Source organism: Ischnura elegans, chromosome 2, assembly GCF_921293095.1.
Source record: "Ischnura elegans chromosome 2, ioIscEleg1.1, whole genome shotgun sequence".
Taxonomy (NCBI): Eukaryota; Metazoa; Arthropoda; class Insecta; order Odonata; family Coenagrionidae; genus Ischnura; species Ischnura elegans.
Window position 1 is genome coordinate 65,664,915 of NC_060247.1, and position 25,814 is coordinate 65,690,728.

Sequence of the window (25,814 nt, forward strand, 5' to 3'; positions counted from 1 at the left end):
TTTCATCAAAGAAGGTGAGTTCAGGCAAGCCTTTACTTTACCTCCTGCCACCATTAGTTCGAACGTATACATAAATTGATCATTGTAGGTCTTAGTTCTAGTTTCAAATAAAAATTATATGAATACACATTTGAATATTGGTAAAAATTGATAAAATATCAGAAAAATCCTTCAAAATGTTTTGGAATCTATTTTTACTGTTTCTTCGTCACAAAAAATATTTGTAAGCGTAGCATAAAAGGAATACGATACTACAATTAAGGACGACCGTGTGTTTGAAGTCATTTCATATTGTTAACAACAAAAACTGTTGCTATACAAATAGATCACATAAGGAGTATTTATCCATATTTGATCAGAATAAAAACCTTTATCTCAATATCAGATCCATACTTCAAACACAGAGAGTTAGGAAACGTCTGATTTTGAAGTAATGGAGTTAGAAACACATTTCCTCAAAATTGGAAACCAAAATTCGAGTCATTCCACCAACCTGATATCATTCTGCTAATATTCTCCACTATTCCACTGAAAAATCATAACGCATTAGAATAGTTTGCGGTAATTTAACTCTCTAACCGTGACGTATTACTGTGTTACAGAAGTTGCCGTTTGTAGCTAGAGAAAGGTATTATGTATATTCTTTATATTTACGTTCCACTCTGTTGCCAACCACGGTGGCTACAATGCCTAATAAAAGAATATTCGAAATCAATGATAAAAAAATTTAGACTTATAGTAAATTTTCCCCACGGCTTCCACCCGAAGACAGTTTGGATAGGTGAGAGTAGAACCCATTTCCAGACTAACAATGGGCGTATGAATGTCTTGCATTCATTGTAAGGTTCCTCTCACACTCAGCTCAAATCAGGATTTAATACCGCAACCATCTGATCAGCTGCTAAAATGCGCTATTTTATAAGTCCCCATTTTTTATCACTACGGTAACATAAAAGCATTCTATTATAACTTTAGCGAGTTTCTCCCTTGAAAAACGTCAGTGTCAAAGTAGATATTGATTTCCCGGGAAAACTACGGCTTCAGCAGATGTGTACTACTAAACTACCGAGATAGGCAAGTAACTTCTAAGGCGAATCTACTTGAGAGGGAATAATGCCTTCGGCGGCAGGAGAGTGCGAGACAAAGAGTCGATTCTCGCCAGTGATTACCATTTTGCGGGTTTCCCTCGCATGATGGGAAATTGAGAAACTTCTGCGAAATGAACGCGTAGCTACCACACCCCGCGATCGATCGAAGCTCTATGTTGCAAGGTTAGGCCCATGCCTTGCATAACAAATAGATGCGTTAGAGTCACCCTTCAAGGTGATAACTCTTTGTATTATTATAAAAAATAATTAATAGACTAACGTTTGCTATTTTTCATGCTCTTAGCGTGCTTGAGTAATATTGCGACAAAATAATATATTTAAACCCTCATTCACCTCTGACACCGAGTAGAGCCAAGAAAAGGATAGCATTATTACATGCACACGTTATCCTATTATTACAGGCCAAATAGTATACTTGCATAACATTTGTTTTTAAATATGCGCATAATTTTGAATGTAAGATTTGTCACGCTCAATGGAATTGGATAATATGTATTTCCGTATTATTCTAATATCATATTGAGAGAAACATTTGTAATTTTCCACGATTATAAACTCTTATTTCCGACCTACGTTTAGATGATACTACACCATCTTAAAGGTACAAAATGGTTCGATGATGCGGTAACATTGGGTTTGCTGTGAATAAAAGTTTATAATAGCGGAAAATCCCAAGTGTTTCTTTAAATGTATGGAAAAATTCCACTCCATAGCCCTTAATTCTTCTGAATTCATTCTAATATCAGTCTGTCCACAGTTCTTCACTGCGGTGACAATACCCTACATTGTGTTCAAATGGCCCAATTTTCCTCACCGCTCCAGCCACAGTGAATACAGCTTGCCATTTTCTGTCAACATTATTTTCGTCACTCGGAAATGCACTGTAAATTTATTGATTGCATGGTGTTACCCTATCGTTTGACGTGTTTCTCGCTCTACTATGCGATACGATGCGAACTTACGCACAGAGGTACTGCTATGACCAATGGTGTAATATTGCTGTTCCCACCAACCCCAGCTTGGAGGACAATTATTTTTTGCCGAAGAAATGTTTAAAATAATGAAACTATCGAAAAAAAATTGATCGCATCGTAAAATCTGTACAAATCAACAGCAAAAAAAAATTATGCCACCCGCTTCAAATTTGTGACTCAAAAATTTTAGTTTGCAAGTACACTTCTATCATACGAATTAATTGCCCCGTAGAGCGCCAGGCATCTATAACGTTGTGGAGACTTAAATTGGCTCCACGAAAGTCATGCTTCTAGCAACTTACAACCGAATCTCAGAGAAACTTCAATGAAGTCAAGCATGATTTACTCGTGAGTGATAAAAGAGAGGTGCTTGACTGTCGTCAATGGTGCGTAAACGTATAGTCATTATGAACTACCGGAAACTAGAACACTTCTGAAAGTTAAAGTCATATATATATAGTCACGATCCATGATTTTCCATCGCTATCTCCATGCTACAAACAGGTAACTAAAATTTGCATGCAAAATTTGCCAACGAAGATATCATCCTTAAATCCCGTGAAAAGGTAGTGAAGAAGTTTACTACCAGTAAACAAGTACAGTACCATATATAGTAGATTTAGTTAGAAAATCAATTACTCAACATTTTTACCTAAAATTTAAATTGATATGAATAAAATGGATAATTTCGAAGGTATTAAACATAAGAACAATAATAATTTTTTAGCAATTTCATGAGGTTGTCAAAGTCATATCTTGATTATTTCTGATTATTTTTAGATTTTGAAAGTAATAATTAGAAAATGATTAAAATGATAAATTATAGATATTGATTATAATTAGAACACTACAATCATAAAAAATAGTTTATTTCATTTCGCATGTAAATTAATCATGTAAAAGTTTGAGCCACCTTTGAATTATTGCCATACATGTTAACTATAAATGGACTTCCAAATGCGTCTATGGCATTTCCATGAATTTATTTAGAAAAAATGAAATTCTCCATACTAATTCTAATAATTTTGTTTTATGACTATCTAAATTATATCCATTTCGTTTAACAAAATGCTTAAAGGTATGCAGTAAAAATAAATATTGATATAATTGTATTTAAATTATAAATTTGGAAAATATTTAACAAAAATTTATCCAACTTGTTTTTCTTGAATCTCATATATATATTTCTTCTTTATTACAGTGTTTCGGTGCAAACATCAAGCGGTAAGTCTATGTTCCCACAAATGGGAATTATTATTATGCTCCGTACCCCATTAAATTTTTATGAATCATTCACCGTTCATAGCTCCTCATTTTGTGGTGACATCGTCAACACAACATGCTTTCATTCCAATTCTCAGCATTGACTCACTTACTTAGCACTCATCTCATTAAAATATGTGGAGAAAAGTCGCAAGTGAAAGGAAATCACTTTGACCAAATGTAATTATGATAAGGTTTTGTTCATTTCCTCAACTGATGGGTAAATTTCTAAAATAAAGCCTGTATTTTATTGCTAAGTCGAACATGATATTCTCCCATTTGAAAAATAGAATATTTTTTTCTATCATGTTTATCTAATGGAAAACTTGTAAATTAATCACATGCATAAAAATAGCGCATAGTTTAAATAAGGTCTCAAACAATAGAAAATGAATAACTGAGGCCAAAATTTGTTGGTAGCACCCTACCCGCGACTTGACAGGGTTCCTTCATAACTTAAAGCCACCAAACAAATGGTTCTGAAGGAAAGGGCTTGCTGAAGGATCAGAAAATCACCAAGTATGAAGGTAAATCCTCGAAAAGTTCCTTAGTGAAATGGACTTGGTGAAGAATGCTTCAGTGGTATTTCGAAAACATGAGCACCTCTTATTGTTTCAAATAATTCACAAAGTTTGCGCATTACACACGCTTGAAATTAAGATTCCACGTACGAAGTAGTTCTATCAGTTATTTTGGAGTTTGGTTTGAATGAAATTACGCACAAGAGCGTTAGTTCATGAGAGAACTCCAGTTTATTTTAATGTCTATGTGCGATGCTAAGAAGGTGGTATGATTTTAGATTAAATGATTTCTTCAAATGAGATATTCTCCCAATATTGAGAGATTCAGATTTTATCACGAATTTTGATTGAATAATTTAACGCCAAACTTCGGAAAACAAGGATTTCAACATTGTACGTACTTTCTGGTCTAGATCTGGTCCATGGGCTCGTGTATTCTTACATTGAACTATGATTGTATATAGTGTATCTTTTCAAAGCTCAAAGTATCGTTGGTAATTTATTTTTAGATCGGCAAGAGGAACTCGACACCCCTAGCGTATAAATTACGCCGCGCGACCGGCCGTGTACCACCTGTGTACATTCGTATCTATATCACCATTTAGTGTTCAGGCTTGAACTAATTTTTACAAATAAAGATATATTTTAACAAAAATCGAGTCTTGTCATATAAATTCATATATATAATAAATTCATATTCATGACAATGTACGCCACACGCGTACGTCGTGTAAAAATATCAGGCGCCCCCGCTCCAGGTTCAATGCAAATTAAACTTTAATTCGCAAATCACAAGTCAAGAATTACTACATCAGCTTAAGGGAAATTTTAATTTATGTTAATTGAACAGATTGTATTAATTCACGTCAGAATAATTATTTATCTTTATTTCCTCCGGTAAGTTTTACTTGGCAGTCATAAAAAGGATCAATAAACGTACAAAGCATGATACATTTTAACGCTTAAGGTATATTTGTGATGCTTCTGTTTAATTGATTCCTTTTCCCTCACTCTTTTTCATATCTAAAATTTGAAGACTCGCTTTCCCTAAGGCACTCGAAAAATCAAACATTTTTGCCATCGAATGCAAAATTAAAAGTACGAAGCAAGGTTTTAAGAAATCACACGAAATGATGAGAAATATTCGACTCAAAATCACAAATATCAACACATTCCTTTTGTTTAGTATTCCAATAATAAGAAAATTGGCATACAAATAATTTCAAGGAGTGGCTTTTGTCATTGATACGTGAAGGACGTGGACTCAGCCTTTTCTGGACGTTAGAGGCTTCCACCTTTCTCTTCCCGCGGTTGCGACGGTCGGACAAAGGAAATGGGCGAACATATATGTCACTCTCAGGAAGCTCGGTTGGTCGTAGCAGCTTAGGCTTCCGTCCGACCTCCATGTTCACGACCTGAAGGAATTCCTTTGATCTCCCTCACCTCTAGTCCTCCTAGTCGAGAGCTCTGAACAGACGCTCCAACACACACTCTTAGTCTACCAAATCGACCGTGCTCCTTCAGCAGCCCCTTTCGAGGATTCTCGTGGCCAATTATGGACTAATTCTAGCAGTTCTATGGAATTTTCCTGCAGTCAGCGCGGGTTTTCCGGGTCCCTCTCAAGTGCATTATTTAGAATCACTGATCTCTGCCATTTTTTCCTTTGGAACAGATTTATCGCCTCGAAAGGAACAAATGTCTTCTGATAATTCTAGTTGTATTAATATACAAATATACGATCTCTGAAAATTAGCCAGATTGTATTGGCAACTGGCGCTAGTTTACCATTCAGATATTACTTATCATCTGGGTGGCTCAAGAAAGCGTTCAAGAGCACCTAGTTTGTCTTTGTGAACTTGAGGCGCACTAACAAACTTTATGAATCAGGCACATTGGTTACTCAATCCTTTATCAGGAGCATGAAGTTAGTTTCAACGCTCAGTTACGAGTAAAAGTCATATATTGCTTTTACAGGCAGCGCATTGAACCTTTTTATGCTTTTATTTTAACATGAAATACTTTAAGAAATCTGTGAAATCATCATTTCAAGAGGTGATCAAACGAAAATGAAGTGATTCTTGTGAATTCGTATATTTAACCTTTTTCCCAGCGCACCATGAAAGATTAACATGGCCTTGCATGAGATAATACTGTGTGTAATATCTTTGAATTTGATTATTCATATCTGTTATTGAAAAGCTATAACGCAACTCAAGCGAGTTAGTAAGGAAAAGCTCGATTTACGCCGCGAAAGTTATCATATTTGAGGTTTTATAAATTTTATCATTCTATGCAAGGTCACATTATTTTCTTGTGAGAATAATTATTCGAGAGAGAGGTAATAATTCAGTGATAATTTTTAAATTAATACGAAATAAACCTAACGTTGCACGTATAATATCAAAACATGTGATAGACTCGCTATGTTTTAGTGGAAGAGATTTCAGTTATCGGTTAGTAGGCAAAACAATTTGAACTTTTCCACTTATTTAAATGAGTTTTTATCAGCTAAAATAAAATACCCCGTACATCATCTTAAATAAGATGATACAGCCCTTTTACATAATTTTGTAATCGAAGATGATGAAATTTCTACGTTTGAAGTTATAGAATGTTCGTGCTATAAAAAGTATTCATATCTACTTTCATCTTCTACTCACCTGGCGGGAGGATGACGGTAGTTCAATGTGTAAAGTGTTTGACTTCTGATCGAAGGGCCACTAGTTCAAAACCAAGGAGGCGATTTAAGAACCCTCAGTCAATGTCCCTCAAATATGCTGAGGGGAAATAACTGCCTCCCACATCCCTGAACTGGTGCATGCTACACGCTTGGAGTGAGATTGAACCTCGCTTACCCAAACTAGCCAGAGGCATAAACCACTGAAAAGAATGAAACTTATGAAGAGGAAAGTTTTTCTTTGCGAATTTGGAATAAATATTATTACTGTAGCACTTCTCAGAAATGATAACTTTGCTACAACATAAAGTATACTAAACTTTGTGCATATATTAATTACAAATGATTGCATCACATGTATTTTTATGAGAAGTGCTCTCTAAAGAATTTTAACCTTCGAATTTCTGAGGGCAACGAGATATAACGCTAGGTTTAATGTATTTGCCACAGAGAGTATTATTAACCTTTCTGAAATTAACTGATAAAGAATCCAAGGTGCATCAAGTGACACGGTAAATATTTTCAGTCAATTAATAGCTCAAACAAATATCATTCAAAACACTATTCTGTTGTTACAATGATAGTGATAGGAAGCTTTGTTTGGATATAATTTTTATGATTTTAGGGGGAAGATAGGGATGTGAATGGGAAATTACTTTCATTAATTATCACTTTAGTAATCTTTGACTTCAATGTACCATAAGTAAAATAAATATTTTTAAGTTCATTTACATGTTTACGAACATATTTACATTTACATTTATATGACGAACATATGTTATACCTGATTTTTCAGCTGATAGTATATGAGAATGAAGTGTATAATTTATCATTTCAATACTTTTGAAGCACAGGTATCTTCATAATCTACCATCCATACCCAGGGATTTTGAAAAGAATGGACGACTGATTGCCGAGCACTGACCCTACATGCTTTTTAAACCAAGCATTAGCATTCCCTCGTAGAAGCTAGCGCTTCACCGGATAAAAGTCTCTGAACACAAATGATACAACCATTTATTTCCATTATTTGACCCCTTTATTCCATGCAACGCCATAATTTTTCAAACGAATGACATTAGGGAAGGAAAGAGCCCTTTTAAGTTGAACATGGGATTGTACGAGGGTTCGGAGAAAACCGCTGCGAATGTATTTAAGCTCCGTGGTGATTGGACAACGGGGCTTTACTCTCTATGCATATGCGATCGAATGAAAAGTGTCAAACGCTGAGTTCATTACGCCTGCGACCAACATCGTTCTCGCTATGTCGACAGCGCGTCGATTCATGGCAGCGCTGAGTAGGCAAACAGAATAAAAGCAATGGAGTTGTTTGGGTTGCGTAAACCCCAGGATATATTTGAATATGCGGTAAAAATAATGAAATTCACCCTTTTTTCCAATGTTTATGAGAATGAAGTGAAGAACGAAATTGAATAAATTGGGCAAATACCTAAATTTTTTATTGATTTGGGACAAAAATAGCTTTTGCTCCTACTATCTGACAAAATAAAACAAACTATTACCTATCGCAAAGGCAAAACGCAATTCAAATACAAATTTAGCAATTTAGCAATCTGATTTTTTCATGATAAGGTTAATAGTGGCGAAATTTTCTAAGAAAAACCTATATCAATTTTTAGCAAATTAATGAACTGAAAGCATTTAAGCTAAGAGCGTTCATAGATTTTAACTATACAGTTATGTTTAGGTATTATAGCAACAACATTACATTATAAATTGTATAAGGTGTATGCTACATTAAGAGAGTGAAATCGTCTCTGGCTAAATGCGGATATTTGGCAATACCACAATAACTGGCGAAGAAACCTACATTTGTTATCAGCTGACTTAAAAAAAGGAAATCATTTAAAAGTAAAGTAAGTGAGATAAGGAAATTGTATAGAATTTGGTAGTTATTTTATGTATTGTTTAAGCTCTTAAATCGTGTTTTATCATGTAGTTGTTATTTGTATTATATATAGAGTTAAATAATGATGTTATAGCAGAATGGGATATCGTATAGTAATGACGCCACACATGAGAGAGAAAAGTTACATTGCATCCCATGTTTTCACTTGTATTGAAGATAAAACCAAGAAAAAGTAATTAATGCGCTCCACTTACCATGCTATATAACCCCCCCCCAGTCCTGGGACATTTTTCGTTAATATTGGTCTGAATTTCATGTTTTCTGGTTAGTAAGATGTTAACAAAACAGCATTTGCGATTTATTTTCTTCTGTACGATGCTGTCATCAGTCAGGAAGCACTGAACAGGTTGCAATATTGACATTTCGCTTAGCCAAGTGGCAAAAAACTCAAATATTAATGTGAAACTTCAATCACGTACGTGGAAGGGATCCATATTAATAATGAAAGACACTCTGTTTCTTCCACAAGTGTATAATAATTCCTATTATATTACCGGTTTCGGCTACTATTCGGTATATAATAATGGTGTAACAGCCGAAACCGGTAATAGAATAGAATTTTTTATAAACTTGTAGAACAAACAAAGTATCATTCATTATTAATTCAAATATCGATGTTTTGTATACAATACTCCAGGGCCAAGGAGGATTTCTGTACAATGTAGTCATGAAATTTTCGTAAATGTAATTAGCCTTTAAGGAATCAAGATGGATGTACCCAGTTTACACGAAAATATAATTTCGATACCCATAAAAAGAAGGTGGAAAACTTGCATAATACCTCGGTCTTTATCGGTACAAAAGTTGATTTCAATTACGGTCCGTTACTCTAATGAACTGTATGTGGTGATTAAAACATATTCAGAAAGCTTGGTATTGCCTTCCAGTAAAATTTTAAGGTATGTTAGTCGACAATAATTTAATTATTGACGCGTTTAGCTATATTTATATTTGATTGCAATTTTAAGTTGGAAGTAAAAGTACTGTAAAATTAAATACAGTTTTCTATTTTTTATATAGGAATCAATTTCGATACAATTATAGGCATAAAAATATCTCAGACTCCTTCTTGACATCAAAAATGAATACGAGATCACGCCTACGTGGACTCCTTGAAGATTTCAATACAGCATATCACCAAACTTGGATTACAGTTCTATCCGAAATCCAAAGTGGCATCAATTTTGTTGCTGCACCTATTAAAGCTGAGTGCACGTTTTGTTTTTAGCCATGGGAACTTTTTTGTACAATGGTCTCTGATAACTATATGTATAAGCAATAATTAGTCAATTCATGACGAAGGATTATATTTTCAAGCATTATTTTTATTTTATCTTTATACTAATAACTGTAAATCAAGCAGAATATAATTTTATTGATAAAATTTCTTTTATTTTTCTGCCGACAATATTAGAACATATTTTAAAGCATTTAAAAAATGTTATCAGTATACTAATTGCTGTAAATCAAGCAGAGAATAAATTTACTAAAAAAGCATTTATCCATAAAAAACACGAATATAACTAATTCCATTTTTATGTATTTATTTCATTAAATTCCAGTAGGTAATTAAACTGGAAAAGTTTCGCAGAAGAATTTAAATTGTGCGGGCTAAAATTCCACGAAGTAATTCAATTTTATTGGATTTTGGGACGCTTTTGAGACCGCTTCTGGCACCCGGCTTCCGTTCGACCAAGTAATTATACCTTCGCGTTTAATCTCTTCTTTGTTTTCTCTTTCTCACCTCTGGCAAAGGGAGAAATGACAACGGGTGCACAAAAGTGTCACGCCATCATTTCCGACACCAGGAGCTTTTAAAAGCTTATCGCAAGCGCGTAAAAACAGTCTAAACTTTTATTTATCTTTTCTTTTTCCTCGTTCTTAAAGGAAAATTGGGAAAGCTTAGATCCTAGGATTTTCTCCCATATGATCTTGAGATATTATTTTTTCACTTTACCGTATTTTATGTTTTATTTATTACCACATTTTGAACTATCATTTCCGTCCTCAAATATTTCTGAGCAATTGTTTTCAGTTAGAATTTGTCATAAAATATTTTATGATATAATTCTTTATGCTATTCTCTTTTTCATGAATAATTCACTAAAATAGACATCTTTTCTAGCATCAAAGCTTAAATGTAAATCGAATAGTCTTTTCATACATTATCATTTTCTTAACTATGTATATACATAAGACTAAGAATTTATTTCCTAGTTGCGGAATTATAGTTTAGCTTATGTAGCGGAAGCATAGTTTTAATAGTGTACTTAAGAAGAATGCTTAGTGCAAGAATAAAATATACCTAAATTTTCTTTATTATCGTGTAACAAGCCGAGAGTGACCGCTGTAAAATCACAACATTTAACGTTGTCAATTATTTGATTCGTTAATTCAGTGTTCAAGATCATCTGTTACACTGGCCTCAACAGTGTTCCATCGACACATACCAAACTCAGGTTTGTGGGATCATGTTTCAATGATTACATTTACCTCTAACACGGGACCGCGATAAACTTCAATCAGAGGGTTCACATGGTCTTCGGAAAAACAGGCCTCCACATTAAAGCTGAATGCCTCATTGCCCTTGGCAATGAAAAAGGTTGAACATGATTGTATCGCTGGAAGCGGTGCATTTGATGTGATTGTCTCTCGTGATAAGGTCAGCTTTCACGCTGCAATACGCCGATGGTGTATCGAAATTCCCATCCAATCCAGGAAAGCAATCAACCAGTTTACTATACGGCTTCCAGAAAAACAGGGAAGAATGTGGTCGGTACATGCAGACTCAATGAGTTTAATCAAGAAAACATCTGGCTTGGTAAACAACCCATTGCCAATAAAACACTTAAAATTCAGGGGAATGAAAGAAGACCGTTTCAATATAATACATATGGTTTGAATATACGATGTTTAAAAATTAAAATTTATTCACGTCTTCGGTTGAGGTAATAGAAAAAAACCTTCTAAAACGCATCTATTAAGAGCTTTAGGTGACCTCTCTTTAACCACACCTTAAAAAATATTTGATATTAACTGAAGGAAATAAAAATAATTCACACATAAACTTCTTCAAAAGAGACAGTAATGCTAGCTTATTGAAGACAAATAATAAAATTTCTGTAAATGCTTGAGTATATCATTCTGCCATCTTTAGTCTCATTCTTTTAGTACTTTTAGCTAATTTTATGCTGAACAAAGAGGATGTAAACTCAGTCCTCAGCAATTTTTTTTCTGACAGAATTTTTCATAGAATTTTTTATGTTATAATTCTTTATGTTGTTCCTTCATTCCCATGTTTAATTAGCAAAAAAGGAATTTTTTTCTAGCTTCATAATGTAAATGTAAATCGAAAATTCTCTCCAACAGAATTGCAATTTTTTGGGGTAACACGTCGCTGAAGTCACGAGTTTTCTCAATGTTTTACAACAAGAGCTTGAAACTGATTCTGTATTAGATGAATTTTTTTTTTAGGATTGAAAAAAATTTCATAACCATATTTACCGATGAATATTTTAAAGCAGATAGACGGCGTCATAGGAGTTGACACTGGACTCCACATTCTTCTGGATTAAAAATTTTTACTCAAGCTTCAGTATAAAAAAAATCGTTTGAACCGTATGCTTTGATGCCGTATCACGCACAACCAATATAATTCCCACGTGTCCCTCGGCCCAAACGTGTTAAAGAGTCAATTTTGCGCACGTGGTTCCACTATATGAAACATTTTTACATCGTGAGAACTCGTTTTACTACAACAATATCGGGAGCTTCGTACAAAATATTTTTGGCATATCGCACCATATGCTGAGGGTGGATATATTGGTAGTGCGCGGGATTTAGAAGCAGGAAATTAATCCACTTGTAAGAGAAATATCAGCAATAGCAAAAAAATATCGCTGGCATTTAAAACATAACGATTTTTTTTGTTATGCAACTAATATTAAGGGGATAATATGGCCTTGTGGAGGGAGTGCTTAGTTGCTGATCAAACGCATCTAATACCGTAAAATGGGGTTACTTTGTGACAGTTTTTAAGGTTTTTCTTGCATGGGCCGAACAGTGTCAATTGTGAACTAGAATAAGTAATAGCAAGAAGTAGCTACAACTTTCAACTATGCTGCCATATGTTCAATCAATTTTTTCAACAGAAACCGTTATATAAGTGTTACAAGTTGTCACAAAGTTGCCCCACGGTTTGGGGCTACTTTGTGGCAACGTTTTCGCTTTGAAATACATGGAAAATAAACATTGGCACAAAGTTATCCCATCATATGTTTATTTAAATCAATATACAAAATATTGGTTTATTGTTTGGTAACATAAAAATTCACAAAGGCACTTTATCTAAATTTGAATCTTTCACATTAAAAAGACCTCGCGTTCCTACTAGTGTTGGAGATGCTATATTGTAAAGAACTTCCTCCTCAGAATAATAAATGCAGTCATCTCGTTATGGCCACTTCCAGTATATTTTTGACCTCTCCATGTCGCTTACCATTTAGCCTCCTGGCTTGATATCAGTCACTCTTTCGGGGAACATGTCACCTTCAAAGTTCACGACCACAAAGTCATCAGGTTTGAACGTGCATTCAGGGGTCTTCTTAGTGGCCCTTTTCAAGTGGTGGACGTTTCTTGCGTCTTGATGTAATGGTACCTCAGTCGAAGGTATTTCTCTGCCTGATGGCTCACCTAATAAACTTTCATAGAGAGCTTCGGAGCATAGGAGGTAACATTTTCGATACGCGAGGTAGCTCAGGGAGAGGAATTAGTCCTCTTAACACTAATTTCACACCTATGACTGAGTCTGGGGCGATCACTACCATCACCTATCCAAACCAGCCCTCGAGCTGAATTACACAGTTTGTTAACTGGTATTGAACCTACAAATCACCACAGATAAAAAAAACCATAGAAGGGACGATTGTCTCTTTCAGTCATTTTTTTAGCAAGTGCAGGTAAGTACAACTGCACTACATTTAAAATTTTGGATCAAGCTTAAGGACAGCTAATGAGGACTGCGTGATTAAAAATAAGACTGCACGATATACTATTGCGTTTATCAATGCAGGCAGTTGGTTCGTTCAGCAATGGTTGCCAAATTTAAATGAACACACCCTTTAAGCATCTATTTTTAGGAGGAGAATGAAGGTAGCTAAAAAGAGAGCACTTTATATCATAAATACAATTCCGTAAAATATTTTTATTGCTCGAAGCAAAAAATTGTCACTGATTTTACTGAGCTTCGTGTGTTGGTTAGAAAATTAATGTTTGGCAATAACTTATTTTCTGTGTCATATTAAATTAATGATGAACATAAATTGCAACTGAGTTCAGGCAAGTATTTAAAGGCTCAGTATTAGGACATCTATGAAATCGGAACTCATGCATTGACACAAAAGGTATATGCACTGTGAGAAAATACTTTTTGCATGCAATATAGAGCGTTGAACACCAAATCAATATCAGTTGGCCTAAATGCCACACCTCTTTCGAAACCAAGTGATAATGTCCTCGCAACGACATGAAAAAATAGCCTACGGTGATAACACGTGACGATATTGCTCCTCGCGCAAATTGCATAGCGGTTTAAGTAAGCCTCAGACGGGAAGGATTATGGTGCGGAGGTGGGGAAGATTCTGCGTGGTTTGAGGTCTCGAGGGATTATCTTCTTCGCACCAGGGGACAGGGAAATTTCGAGGATGTTAATTTTCCATATGGTCGAGGTCGAGCCATCCCAGCACGGTGCCTGGAACAGGGAGCCGATAGCTTTCGGGGCGACGTTCAAAGGACAGGCTTGTGTTTGCGTTGGTGGAAATTTCGGGGGAGAGGGGTAGGAAACAGAGGGGGCTGAGACGATGAGAGACCGTTTTTAAGCGACATTAATGGAGGCAGGATCATTCGGAGGAGAAGGATCTGGAAATCTTAGTGCGGCTCCATTAGCCACGACCCGATGACGGCGGTTTGAAGGGACACACTTTCCCGGAAGAACGCCGCGGAGCAAGATATTAAAGCAGGGATTCGACTCCTCATTTTATGCGTTTCACTTGGCGCTTTCTTTAAAGGGCCTTCTCCGTTATTTACCAACTCAACCATCCTAACATAAATTTGGCGTGTAAAGCACCATTCCAGTTCGGAATGCTGGCATTTTCGTGGTGCGAAGTATTTTTCATGCAGAATTGAAGACGTTGACAGGAACGGAGTTGGGGGAACTACGTATTTCACCGGGAGGGGGTCTTATTACTCGTTATACGGCACGGATTCAGAGACGTTCACTTACATTTAGGAGGTTTTGAGCATCGCTGTATTTTTAATGGGTAATTTTTAGGTTTGTATAATAATAATCAATCCGTTGCATAGTTATTTAACGATTTATAAATTAATTCAATAAAAAATTGAATCAATTATCGATCAAAAAAATTAAAATCCATACTTCACGGAGCCTTCCCATCTCACCCATCCCCGCATAACATTGGCGTGTTTGGTACCCTTCTAGGTCAGAATGCAGGTATTTACGTGGTGCGAAATATATGATATGCGGCATTAGTGTGGCGAGAACGAGTATAGATAACTTCGCATTTCAACTGCAAGGGGTTATACTACTTAAAAAGGCAGTTCCCGACGTAATTCGGTGGAAATCTTTGACAATTAACATAATGGAAACAATTATTTCCAAATTTCTTATTTCTACCTAACCTTGTTTCTGCAAATAATTCCATTTTCAAGGAGGGAAGTGCTTTCATTATGCCACTATTAATTAAATGTCATATTACTTGTTATACGGCAAAGATTCAGACGCATTCACTGACATTTTGGCGATTTTAGGCTTCGAAGTACTTTTATAAGGGTAATCATTAGGTTGGTAGCTTAATATTAATTCCTAAGCGTAATTAGCTACGATTTATTAATAAAAGCAATGTACAATGTCAATAAGGGATGGATCCAAAATTAATTATAAGCGAAATTTTGATGATACCATGAGCTAGCATTGAATATTTTGCCCCAGCCCATCTAATCATTGGAATATTTTTATTTGATTAAAAATATACAAGTATACACAACTACACAGCCTGAAAAAATTAACATCTACTTCTAATGAACAGAAATTGTATGATTCATCAGAAGTACCTGCTATCTATAATTGTGATATTTCTCTTTTTTGTATAATATCAAAGTGAAACAATTCTTGGCGTTAGAAATGTTTTTTGAAGAATTGTTTTAAAGTTCCATTTAAAATTTTTTAAATATTCGTATGTTCTAGTTTCGTCTATGCTTCAGTGAAGTACATCCTCGAATTTCAGTGGCATATCATACCGTGGTAATTTTGTCATTTATTGCTTTGTTGCATACTGATACCAAATTTCTGCACTGCACCTGCCAAATTATTCAAGTTTCATAATTTTTCACCGCTGAATATCGTACTTCAGACAACACATGTAATCTAAATAAAAACAATTTTAATCCGCATTTTGAAATAATAAAAGAAACTTTGAGTCTAAATGCCTCTGCCCATTTAACCAAAGATAAAACTGTTGGAGGTACTCAAGGATATTGGAAGAGCTTGGATATTGTTGCGTTCATAAAAAATATATTCAGGTACACCTAAATGAACAAGTTAGTTATAAATATTAATTTCATTGTACTAAAAATTATATGTTATTGTTCCATCAGGAATGTCACTGATATCCCAATTAAATTTTTAAAGAAAATTTTTTCACCTCAAACAATTCATTTAACTAAACCGAGGAATGAAATAAAAATCTTCCACTAATTGTGCAAGTATATTACCAGTGGAATCAATCTATTTTATCAGTCATCATACAATGAAATTACAGGGACAATTTTAGTGCCAAGGTATTAAGACTTCAAGTCCATTTAGATACACAGTTATGTCTCTGTACTAAATAATGGGATATTTCATCATAAAGCATTGCTAATAATAATAATATTTTGAAGTCTGATTTATTGAAGACGAAATTAATCGATTCGTGCATTACTGTTGTGGGCTTGTGCTCGTGACACTTGTTAATTTATATCTCGTGATGCTTTGTATAGTTACGATTACAGGTAAAATTAATGCCATTCTCTTGGCTAACTCCTTATTTTCTTCCTGAGAGACAGGTGAAACGCTTCCTTGAATTCCTTTAACCGAGCTAATAATGACCTTGGCTACTGCGTACCGACCGTGACCCTTATTTCCCTTAACCTTAAGCGCATTGCCGTAGTTACCAATTCACCCAGGAGCACCATAATTTCTCATTAAACTCAGGACTCGCAGCTGGCTCTAGCACGAATGAAGACGGTGGAATGCAGTTGAGCACCGAAAAGACCGCAATCGATGGAACTTCTTTAGTTTTCTTAAAGGAATATCACGGTAGAATGGACCCGGCATAAATGGCTCTACTGCAGAACGTTAGGCAAAGGAAACTTCCTCAGCAGTAAAGGATTGAAAATGGGGGAGAGGAAAATGAAGACGACTCCTCTCTTATCCGGAGTAACAGAGTGTAAAAGTATTTTGATGGAAAAATACCGGCCCTCTAGGTAGCATATTAACCTTAAATCCTAAACATTTTTGTTGGCTTAGGGAAAATCATTATGGAGCTTATTTTAGGATACAAAAGAAAAAAAAAGTGAATTTCCTGCAGTAAATTAATTTTTCTCCCAATAACATGCACTTTCCATGAAAAGCTAAGTGAATAAAAATTATTCAAATAAATATTCCAATTTTGGAAATTTTAACCGTTCGTATGCATATAATAAACATATATTTCTCTATATATATTTATAACGTACAATAAATAAGTTACACGTAAAAAAATATAAAATGATGAATGTATCTACAATTTTATTCCAATGGGCTGTGTTAAGATAAGAAAATGGCTATATATTCCATCAGAAGGATATTTTGTTTCATAGACTGATCTCGCTATTTCCAAGACTCTAATGGGCTCTACAATTACAACGGGGAAATCATTTGAGAGAGTTTCTGTCAACTTTCACTGTGAAAAACTTCAACTTTGAAGATGAAATCCTCCTACCTCATCTCCTCATACGATCCTCATTCCTATTCGCTCGGGAGTCTCATTACAAAGCTTTTGTACCGCAAGAACTTCGCATTTTAATTCCTCTGCCTCCCGCAGCGTGAAGTACGTACATAATGGATGACTAATAAACGCAGCCATGGCATCTCGAGCTAATCCTTCATCCAGAAAGATGAAAGGATTAACGATGGTCGTCGGGTTAATTCCCATGAGGGCATCGCTAATTAACCGCGAGAGCGAGTTCCCGACCTCCGACGAGTGTACTCATAACGACTTGGATCTCGCCGGGGAAGGAGTGCTCGAGGAAATCTGTGTAGCAGGCACACTCCTTACGGTGCTGATGCGCGTCACAGAGCAGACTATTAGAAGAAGAGATTATGGCCACTGAATTACAACGATAGTGCCTGTGGGACTCAGGTGTTGATTTTTCTGGGTCTTAATCCGAACAGTGCTGCATATATTTTCTTTCGGAAAGTAGTTTCTCTGTATGGGTTAACTAGGAAGCCGACTTTCATGTTAAATTGATGTATTTTTATTTCTTGGTGACTTATTACTTGATGAAAGTAATCATTTCCAGCGTGACTTGGTGGAAGGTAGCAATTATTTTGAATGAAATTATGACTTCGTAATTTCACATATTTTACTGAACTGACTATGAATACGGACGTGGAACGTTATCATGAGGATCTAAACACAGTTATGCACACTAAAAACATGGTCGGTTAACTCTCCGTCAGTTTCCTCATATTTTCGAACGTCATTTGTCGCGCGTCGTCTCACAGACACCATCTAGTAATGGTTAAAGAAAATACATGGTAGTAAAAATAATTATTTTAACTACAAAAAATGATTCACATAATATTTAATTTTATGCCTAGGCATGAAGCATATGCATAATAATGAAGTATAAGATATCCATAGTAATTAAATACTTAACACACGATTTTTTACTGTTTAATTACATCTAAATAATGTTAACATATTCACAATCATAAATGTGTAGCAAAAAGTCGCATACCCCACATTTAATTCTTCAAATATTTGTGAATAATGTTTGTTAAAATTATTATACGCATTTAAAAACTTAGATTTAATTCAAAAGCTTAAAATTAATACCGCGAAGGAATTAGTACGCAACGCATTGTCTGTAACTACCCCAAGTTGTGGCGTGGCGTCTTCCAGACGCCAAAAGCAACAAAATATTCGTATTTATTCCAGAAATGCGACGAAACATAAAACCATATTGGCGACTTATTCAGAAGCATAAAATAATAAGATACAAGGATGGACAGTTTCCTAACTTCGAAAGCACGATGTGGGCAAAGACAATAAAATGGCTTGGCGACTGATAGACGCCAGGCGATCAACGGAGGAATGAAATATGAGGATAACGAGAACGCCGACTTTCATGTTAAATTGATGTGTTTTTTATTTCTTGGTGACTTATTACTTGATAAAAGTAATCATTTTCAGCTTGACTACGTAGAAGGTAGCAATCATTTCGAATGAAATTATGACTTCGTAGTTTCACATATTTTATTGAACTGACTATGAATGCGGACGTGGAACGTCAGCATGAGGATCTAAACACAGCTATGCACAGTAAAAACATGGTCGGTTAACTCTCTGTCAGTCGCGTCATATTTTCGAACGTAATTAAATATTACTTGCGTAAATAGTGGCTTAAATACATTATGAGGAATTACGAAGTCATAGTTTTTCATTTGCAAACTATTTACTATTAAAATCTCACGTAATTACTTGAACTTCTTTCTGAAATTTTACATTAACGTAGAACAGATCCTTTGAAAACGTTTGAAAATGAAAAAATGGGATACATGGAGGTAACGTTTTTTTCTTGTTTAAGAAACAGAATGCTGACATTAGCCTATTAAATGATCCTTGAACATTTGAAATTTAAAAATTATATTTGGATTGAGTATAAAGTGACGATTGACGGGAATTGTATCGAGCAGGAGAGACCTGTTACCCTTTTTGGAGGATCTTTTCAATTTTAGCTCTCAAACGTGAGGAAAGATGGAAAATCTAGACATTTTTCTCCATTCTCAGATTAACTCTATCCCATCGAAAGAAACACATAGTTTCCTCAACTTTACAATTCATTTTCAAAATAAGTTGTCTTTTACTCAAGTACAGTATACGGGAGCCGGCCGCAAACGAGGTCATCCCACGGTCATTCCGCCGGAGTTAAAGCTTGTTGTGCTGGTTGTCTACTATTAAATTTCAAATTGGCTCGTTCGTCGTTTTTTTATCATTGTCGATTGCGATAGAGTTTGAAATTTTTTTTTAACCTTTATTAGCATATTTTCCTTTTTTTAACCTTTCATCTGCTTATCGAGCCTATAGCGGCGAACTATCGACAGCCCTAACCCTTTCGCAGAAACCCTTTTGCTGACGTCACTGAGTCTTGCCGAGTGGCTCCACGTGTCTCCACCACTCCTTGTCCTCGCGTATTTGTCTCACATAGTTCATTGTCATAAACATTTTAATGAGTGATGCACTCCATCAAAGATTGAGTCTCTGTGAATGATATAACGAATCAGAACTTTAATGGCGCCATTGGCTCTTACGTCAAAAAGTTCTTGCGAGTTGGGCGGGAACTTCATAAAATTGGAGTTCCAAGAAGCTCCAACATTTAGCGTAATGCATGCATGATTTTTCTTACCATAAAAACTTGATTGAGAAAATTTTGTAAAGAGAAGGAAACTTTTTCGGCTATTTTCCTTGAAATAGAGTGTTTTCTCTGTTTAATTATCAGCTAAAGGGCATTTTGGGTGAAAGTTAAAATGCAATAATACAATACGATGTTAATTTGCTTATGCAATTAATTGTTTTTAAAAATGCTCTAGTAACCAAAACAATGAGAATTAGTTGGACTCTGTACCTTAGCTCAATATTTTCACGGAATTTAAATCTCTGCTTCGCAGCGGGATTTCGTGCTCTGGAACTGAATTAATTATTCAAATGCATTAAGCGACGGCATGCAGGAGAATTTTCCCAGGTGGTTTCCTCCCACCGTTAAAATACGAAAGAGTGCGCTTCTCTCGCACTACCTACTTAAATCAGCATGCATTCTTCAAGAGCGGTCCTACCACGTGGTCACAAAACACTTGAATCTCGCCTCTAAGCATCGTAAAAGGGAAAAATTAAATTATGAAAATTTAATTATGAAAATTAAATTATGAAAATTTAATTTGCAGCATTAAATGATAAAAATGGAATGTATTTTGTATTTAATTACCTAATTAGCAAGCATGTCATTAATGCATGGTGTTACCTTCCAGGAGAAATTACGCAGAGCGGCTGCTACTTATAATAATGACGCTCCATTCCACAGAGAATGAAACAGAAAAGAAAGGGAAATTCAATTAAAAAGGCTGTTCTTTACAACTCTCCTGCAGAACAAAATGATTCTACTGCACGCAGTTAACACGAAATTGTGGTGTTTTATTTTTCTTTCACACAAAGATCCATGTAAAAATTTTGTGTCATGTCATGTTCCATGAAATGTATGCATAGCTAGGTTCTGTGGTACCTGAATAGAATAAAGTGCAGGTAATTCATAGCCGCAGTGCCAGATCCATATTAATCTCATTGGAGTGGTTCTCACTAATAGGGTAGTTTCCTTCATCAAAGAAAACGAAAGGCATTGATTGCGATTCGTTACCCACCATTAGTGTATTCAAAATACACAAATTATTTGGTTTTTGAAATACCGGTTTTGACGAATGGCAAGGTTCAAATTTTATCCTCATTTGAAAAAGGCCAGATTGGCGCACATGCGATTCCACTCCACGTGACGTCACAGGGACCTAGTTTCTACACGAGAGGATAGGAGTTATACATCGTCTGAGGTTACCAATGCATGCATGAGGCACAGAGCTCAGGGAAACAAGTCTTAATAATCACCTATTAAAACTGGCTTAGGTCGGAAAGTTTTCTTCGTTTGATAAGGTATTAATAAACCGTTTTTAAGCCAAGCGCTACCAGTCAGCAAGGTACTCAGCTACCCGCTAGCATCCTGCGTCCTATCAGCGCTCAGAGCCTCCATCAAGGTCACCTCACAAGGCTGGAGGGGGAACCAGAAATGCGTCGCATGGACTTTTTCCCATCATTCCTACTTACGCGTCACGTTTTCGCGCGCTTGAAAATTTTCACTTTTCATTTAATCGCGAAAAATAGATATCGTCATTTAAAAATCTAAAAGCGTGAAATACGTACTCCAGGAGTAATAATCTTTCGATTTAGGCAATAAAAAAATAATAGGAAACCACCCTATTATGGTTTATCTAATACACCATTATACAGGCGCTTCCATCAATATTTCCCGGGTTTCCCTCAGCGCGTTAGGGCTCAAGTGTGTCTGCGTTTCAGAAAATTAATTACTGTCATCCTTAACGCCTTCCTTCATGGTTTTGAATGAAAGGCCTTTTTATTAAACATAAGCTTGCTGCCGGATGGAACACTTGAGAAACCTTTTTTAAATCTAATACGCCAGAAAACTTAAATATTTAACACAAATTGCTTCTTTTACAATGAATGCTATAATTTGAAGACAAATGGATTACAAGAAATGGTAGCTTATATTATACTCACAGAATGGGCCAAAAATTGCTGCAAAAGGCCGAAAATTGTATTAGTTTGACCTTGAATGTTGAATTATAGAAATATTACGAATACTACTTACAATAAATCCTAGTTTTAAATCCCCATTCATTGTATATTCCTGAATTGATACGGTGAGCATAATAAATCTCCCACCAGGAATAACTTCATATTTTAGACAAAAATACGTATGGCTAGTTAAAGGACTATACAAATGCCTCATATTTTTCTACCAGTCCAAGATTATCTTATCTGTCGTTGGATTTCTCTAAGCTAAACCATCATAGCTAAATCGCTTATTAGCTTTCCCTATGTTTACGAGGAAAATCCTTATACTACGGCCTAAACATCACTGAGGCACGTAATTATGTCTAGACTATCCTAGAAAACCAGGTGGTGGTTGAGGTGAATCTTTTTTCTAAGACTGTAGTTTTCATCAAGCAAGTCTTTACACGGATATATGAACTGTTAATCGGCTTGATTTGGGGATGAAACATGGGGCATACAGTTTTCAGTATCGAAGCAAAACAAAATTGGAATAGAAGAATTATGAACAAAAATAAAAATGAAAACTCTTGCTTCCACAAATTAACCAATTTACTCACTCTCCGAATCGTGATTAGCTATAAGAAATTTCTTGCAGTACATTTCATGCAGCAAGAACGTAGCGAAGTATAGAGCGCACATATTTACTGCTTGTCATTTAAAGTTATAACGAACATAATGAATATGTTTTCCCTTGGTGTAAGCGAACAACATCACGACTTCTAAGTTGAAGGATTTCTCAATGCATATGACTCGAGACAGTTAAAAAACCAAAATACAATGATAGTGCCCACTTAAATTCACCATTAATTTTCATAGTGCCACATCATGCACATGCACAAAATAAGGCAATCAAAGGGATTGGCGAGTAGCACTTTTTGATCTCGAGTCGAGTTGAAAACTACTCGCGAGTATCGTGCCGAGTCGAGTATGGTAATTTCTGGACCAGGCAATACCACAATGCATTCTCCAGCAAATTCTCATTTTTTCCAATTCTCTTGTGAATTAAATTTCTATTCTGAATGCCTAATGTGAAAAGGAAAAGACGATGAGGAAAGTTTATGGTAACTGCGTCGAAATTGGGAAAAACCGGCATTTCCCGCCATAACTTTAAGTTAAATATTATTCTTTCAGAAATTTAGCATGAGAAAGTATGAGCGATGCAGCTCTGATTACTCCGAAAACGCCGCCGAGTCGGAAGACGGTTGGCTGCCGTGGCTGATGAAAAGGTATTCGGCGCCCACGTCGACGACTACAGTGATTGTCTGCTACGTATACAGCAAGCTTCAAATCCCGGGCCAAGGCATTAGAACGACTTATCGATTTTGAAAACGATAACATTCAATGAATTTCACGATAGCTCATCCTGCCGGTAAATTTTGGAACTTACTGGCCTCGACAGCTCTGTAACTATAACTGCTCGACTCGACTCGAATTTTCGAGTATTCGCACATCCCTAGTCATTCATAATTTAAAGATCACTAAACTTTACGAGTTATATAAATCCACGCTGCTTTGAGAGCAAAATTTACTGGATCTCTATTTCTATCTTTGCTCAAAAAGAATTTCTGGAAATAGCTTGAGTGCGGCGAGGAAAAAATAAACCAAAGAATGGACGCCGCGATAGCGAGGAAAATGTGAGAAAGAGTTCAAAGAAATTGTGAAGGTAAAGGCTCTCTAGTGGTTAAAATTACGGGAAAGGGATGCTCACGAAGACGCTTTTGATCCCATCAGCAGATATGAACGAACAAGTTATCAAGGAAGGGTAGAAGGGTTGAGGCAGAGTGAAAATAGTATTCGGGCGAGTAGGCATGTTGAGGTAAAATGTTCTTGAGGTAAAATGTTCTCATTTGTAAGAAACCCTTAAGATACCTGCGTGATGGAGTGTGCATTGTCATGTCCCCAGAGTAAATCGTAAGCGGATTGCGACACCAAGTCACTGTTTAGCGTATTTAAGAGAACCCCCATTTTAAGCCCCATCTTATCACTCGCTAAACGGTGGCATTCACGAAAAAACCCTGGATATCTTCCGCAACGTCATTCAATTTTAAGCGAATGAGTTTTTTGGCGCCAGAGTTTTCCTGAATGGGACGCATTCCTCCCTGTTTGAATGCATAATGTAACCTCTTGTTTTGAAATTTCACCATCGGCCAGGGGTCAACTTTAGTCAAAACGGATTTGTATTGCCCTGTGGATAGGAATTCAGTCTCTAACTCGCGCGTTCCGAGTTCGATTCCCTTCACCCCAATTAATTAAAGCGGGCCGCGGTGGTGGCAAGGTATAGTACTCACTTGCCAGCCATTATGCCATCAAATAGACCTTCGCCTAAGTGATCTTATCACCCACGGTGTAAATGGTTACCTCTGAATATTTTAAAAGACTAAAATATTCTGTTTTCATATGTTAAATGAGAACATTTTTACTATAACCTCCAATATGAATATCCTCGGTCAATGTTGTCCTTTAATACAATGTTCACATCTGTAAAAAAAACCCTAAAATTCTTGCGTGATGTAATGGAATTATTTCATGTTGGAATGGAAAAAATTCACGATCGGGTAGTAATATTGTAACCTAGGTCGTAATTAATTTTATTATTTTGGAAAATTGCAAGTGCTTATTTCTATATGTTCATATTTGATGATAAGTAGGTATTCATTGGCAAGGGTATTTTTTTCAAATCCCAGTGTAAGTTTTTAAGAATTAATTCTTAAAGAATTTGAAATGTGTACGACCACTTGAGCGAGAATGATATTAAGCCTTATTAATGATTACGTTTTTTTTCTCAGTTTTTCAGTTGTTATGGAAACTTTCAGTGAGAATATGATACTTGCTCCCTTATTGCTTATGCGAATTTCCCTTGCCCACCTTGCATCATTGTTTTTTTATCACTCTTCCCTGTTGCCTCCTTCAGCCAATATTACTTCTTTGAATACCCTTCTACTCCATATCTGTACCATACCTCTCCTATTTTTTTATATTAGCATAGATTTCCAGTTTTTTAAATTTTTTTTATTCATTAATATTGCGTCTATAAATATTCCATAGTTCTTTCTTTTCGAAAATTATCCGTGTCCTTTCAAATTTCCAGAAATGTGGAACGCTGAGAATTACCTAGGGCTTAGTAATTTTTTCATAAAAAATTTGAACTAAGAGATCATCTTTTATCCTGCAATTCCTTTTCAGAGGCTTGAGAGCCGTCGTATTTACCCCTAATTACCCCAACTCTTTGGATGTGGTAAAGAATATGTAGATCATTCTGTGTAAAAGAAGTAAAAAAATTTCCTATTTGGCTATGGCGGGCTTTAAAACTTTAAAGGGTCACGAAGAACTTCTGTGGACTTATCTCCTTCTATTGTTTGCCAGAGCGGGCTGGGAGAGATAAATGCATTTCTGGTTCTCTAAGTGGGGTGCAGACTATAAGAATCCTCGGATCATTATAATCTAAGACTTCCTCGGCCCAGAATGAGGTGAAGGAAGTTCATTGAAATGGGAACCGTCCATTGTGCATGAAAGCAGGGCTGTTATCTTTACGGAAGGTCTGAAACTTGGGGCTCCTGTTATATGTAAAGCCAGCCAAAGGTCCTTCATGTGACTCACCTCATGAGCGGCTATCATTAGCACAGAT

At 35.8% G+C, this 25,814-nt stretch overlaps 1 protein-coding gene across 2 annotated transcripts in view; it reads left to right on the forward strand.

Annotated features, from left to right (window-relative positions):
* LOC124153888 (prolactin-releasing peptide receptor) overlaps window positions 1-25,814 on the forward strand; it is a 288,340-nt gene that overhangs the window by 138,075 nt on the left and 124,451 nt on the right. Inside the window, exon 4 of one of the 2 annotated variants that reach the window (XR_006863784.1) lies at window positions 3,285-3,307. The exons of the other annotated variant lie outside the window; for it this stretch is intronic. The gene's annotated coding sequence lies outside the window, so the exon portion shown is untranslated. The remainder of the gene's footprint in view (window positions 1-3,284; window positions 3,308-25,814) is intronic. 2 annotated transcript variants of the gene reach the window in all.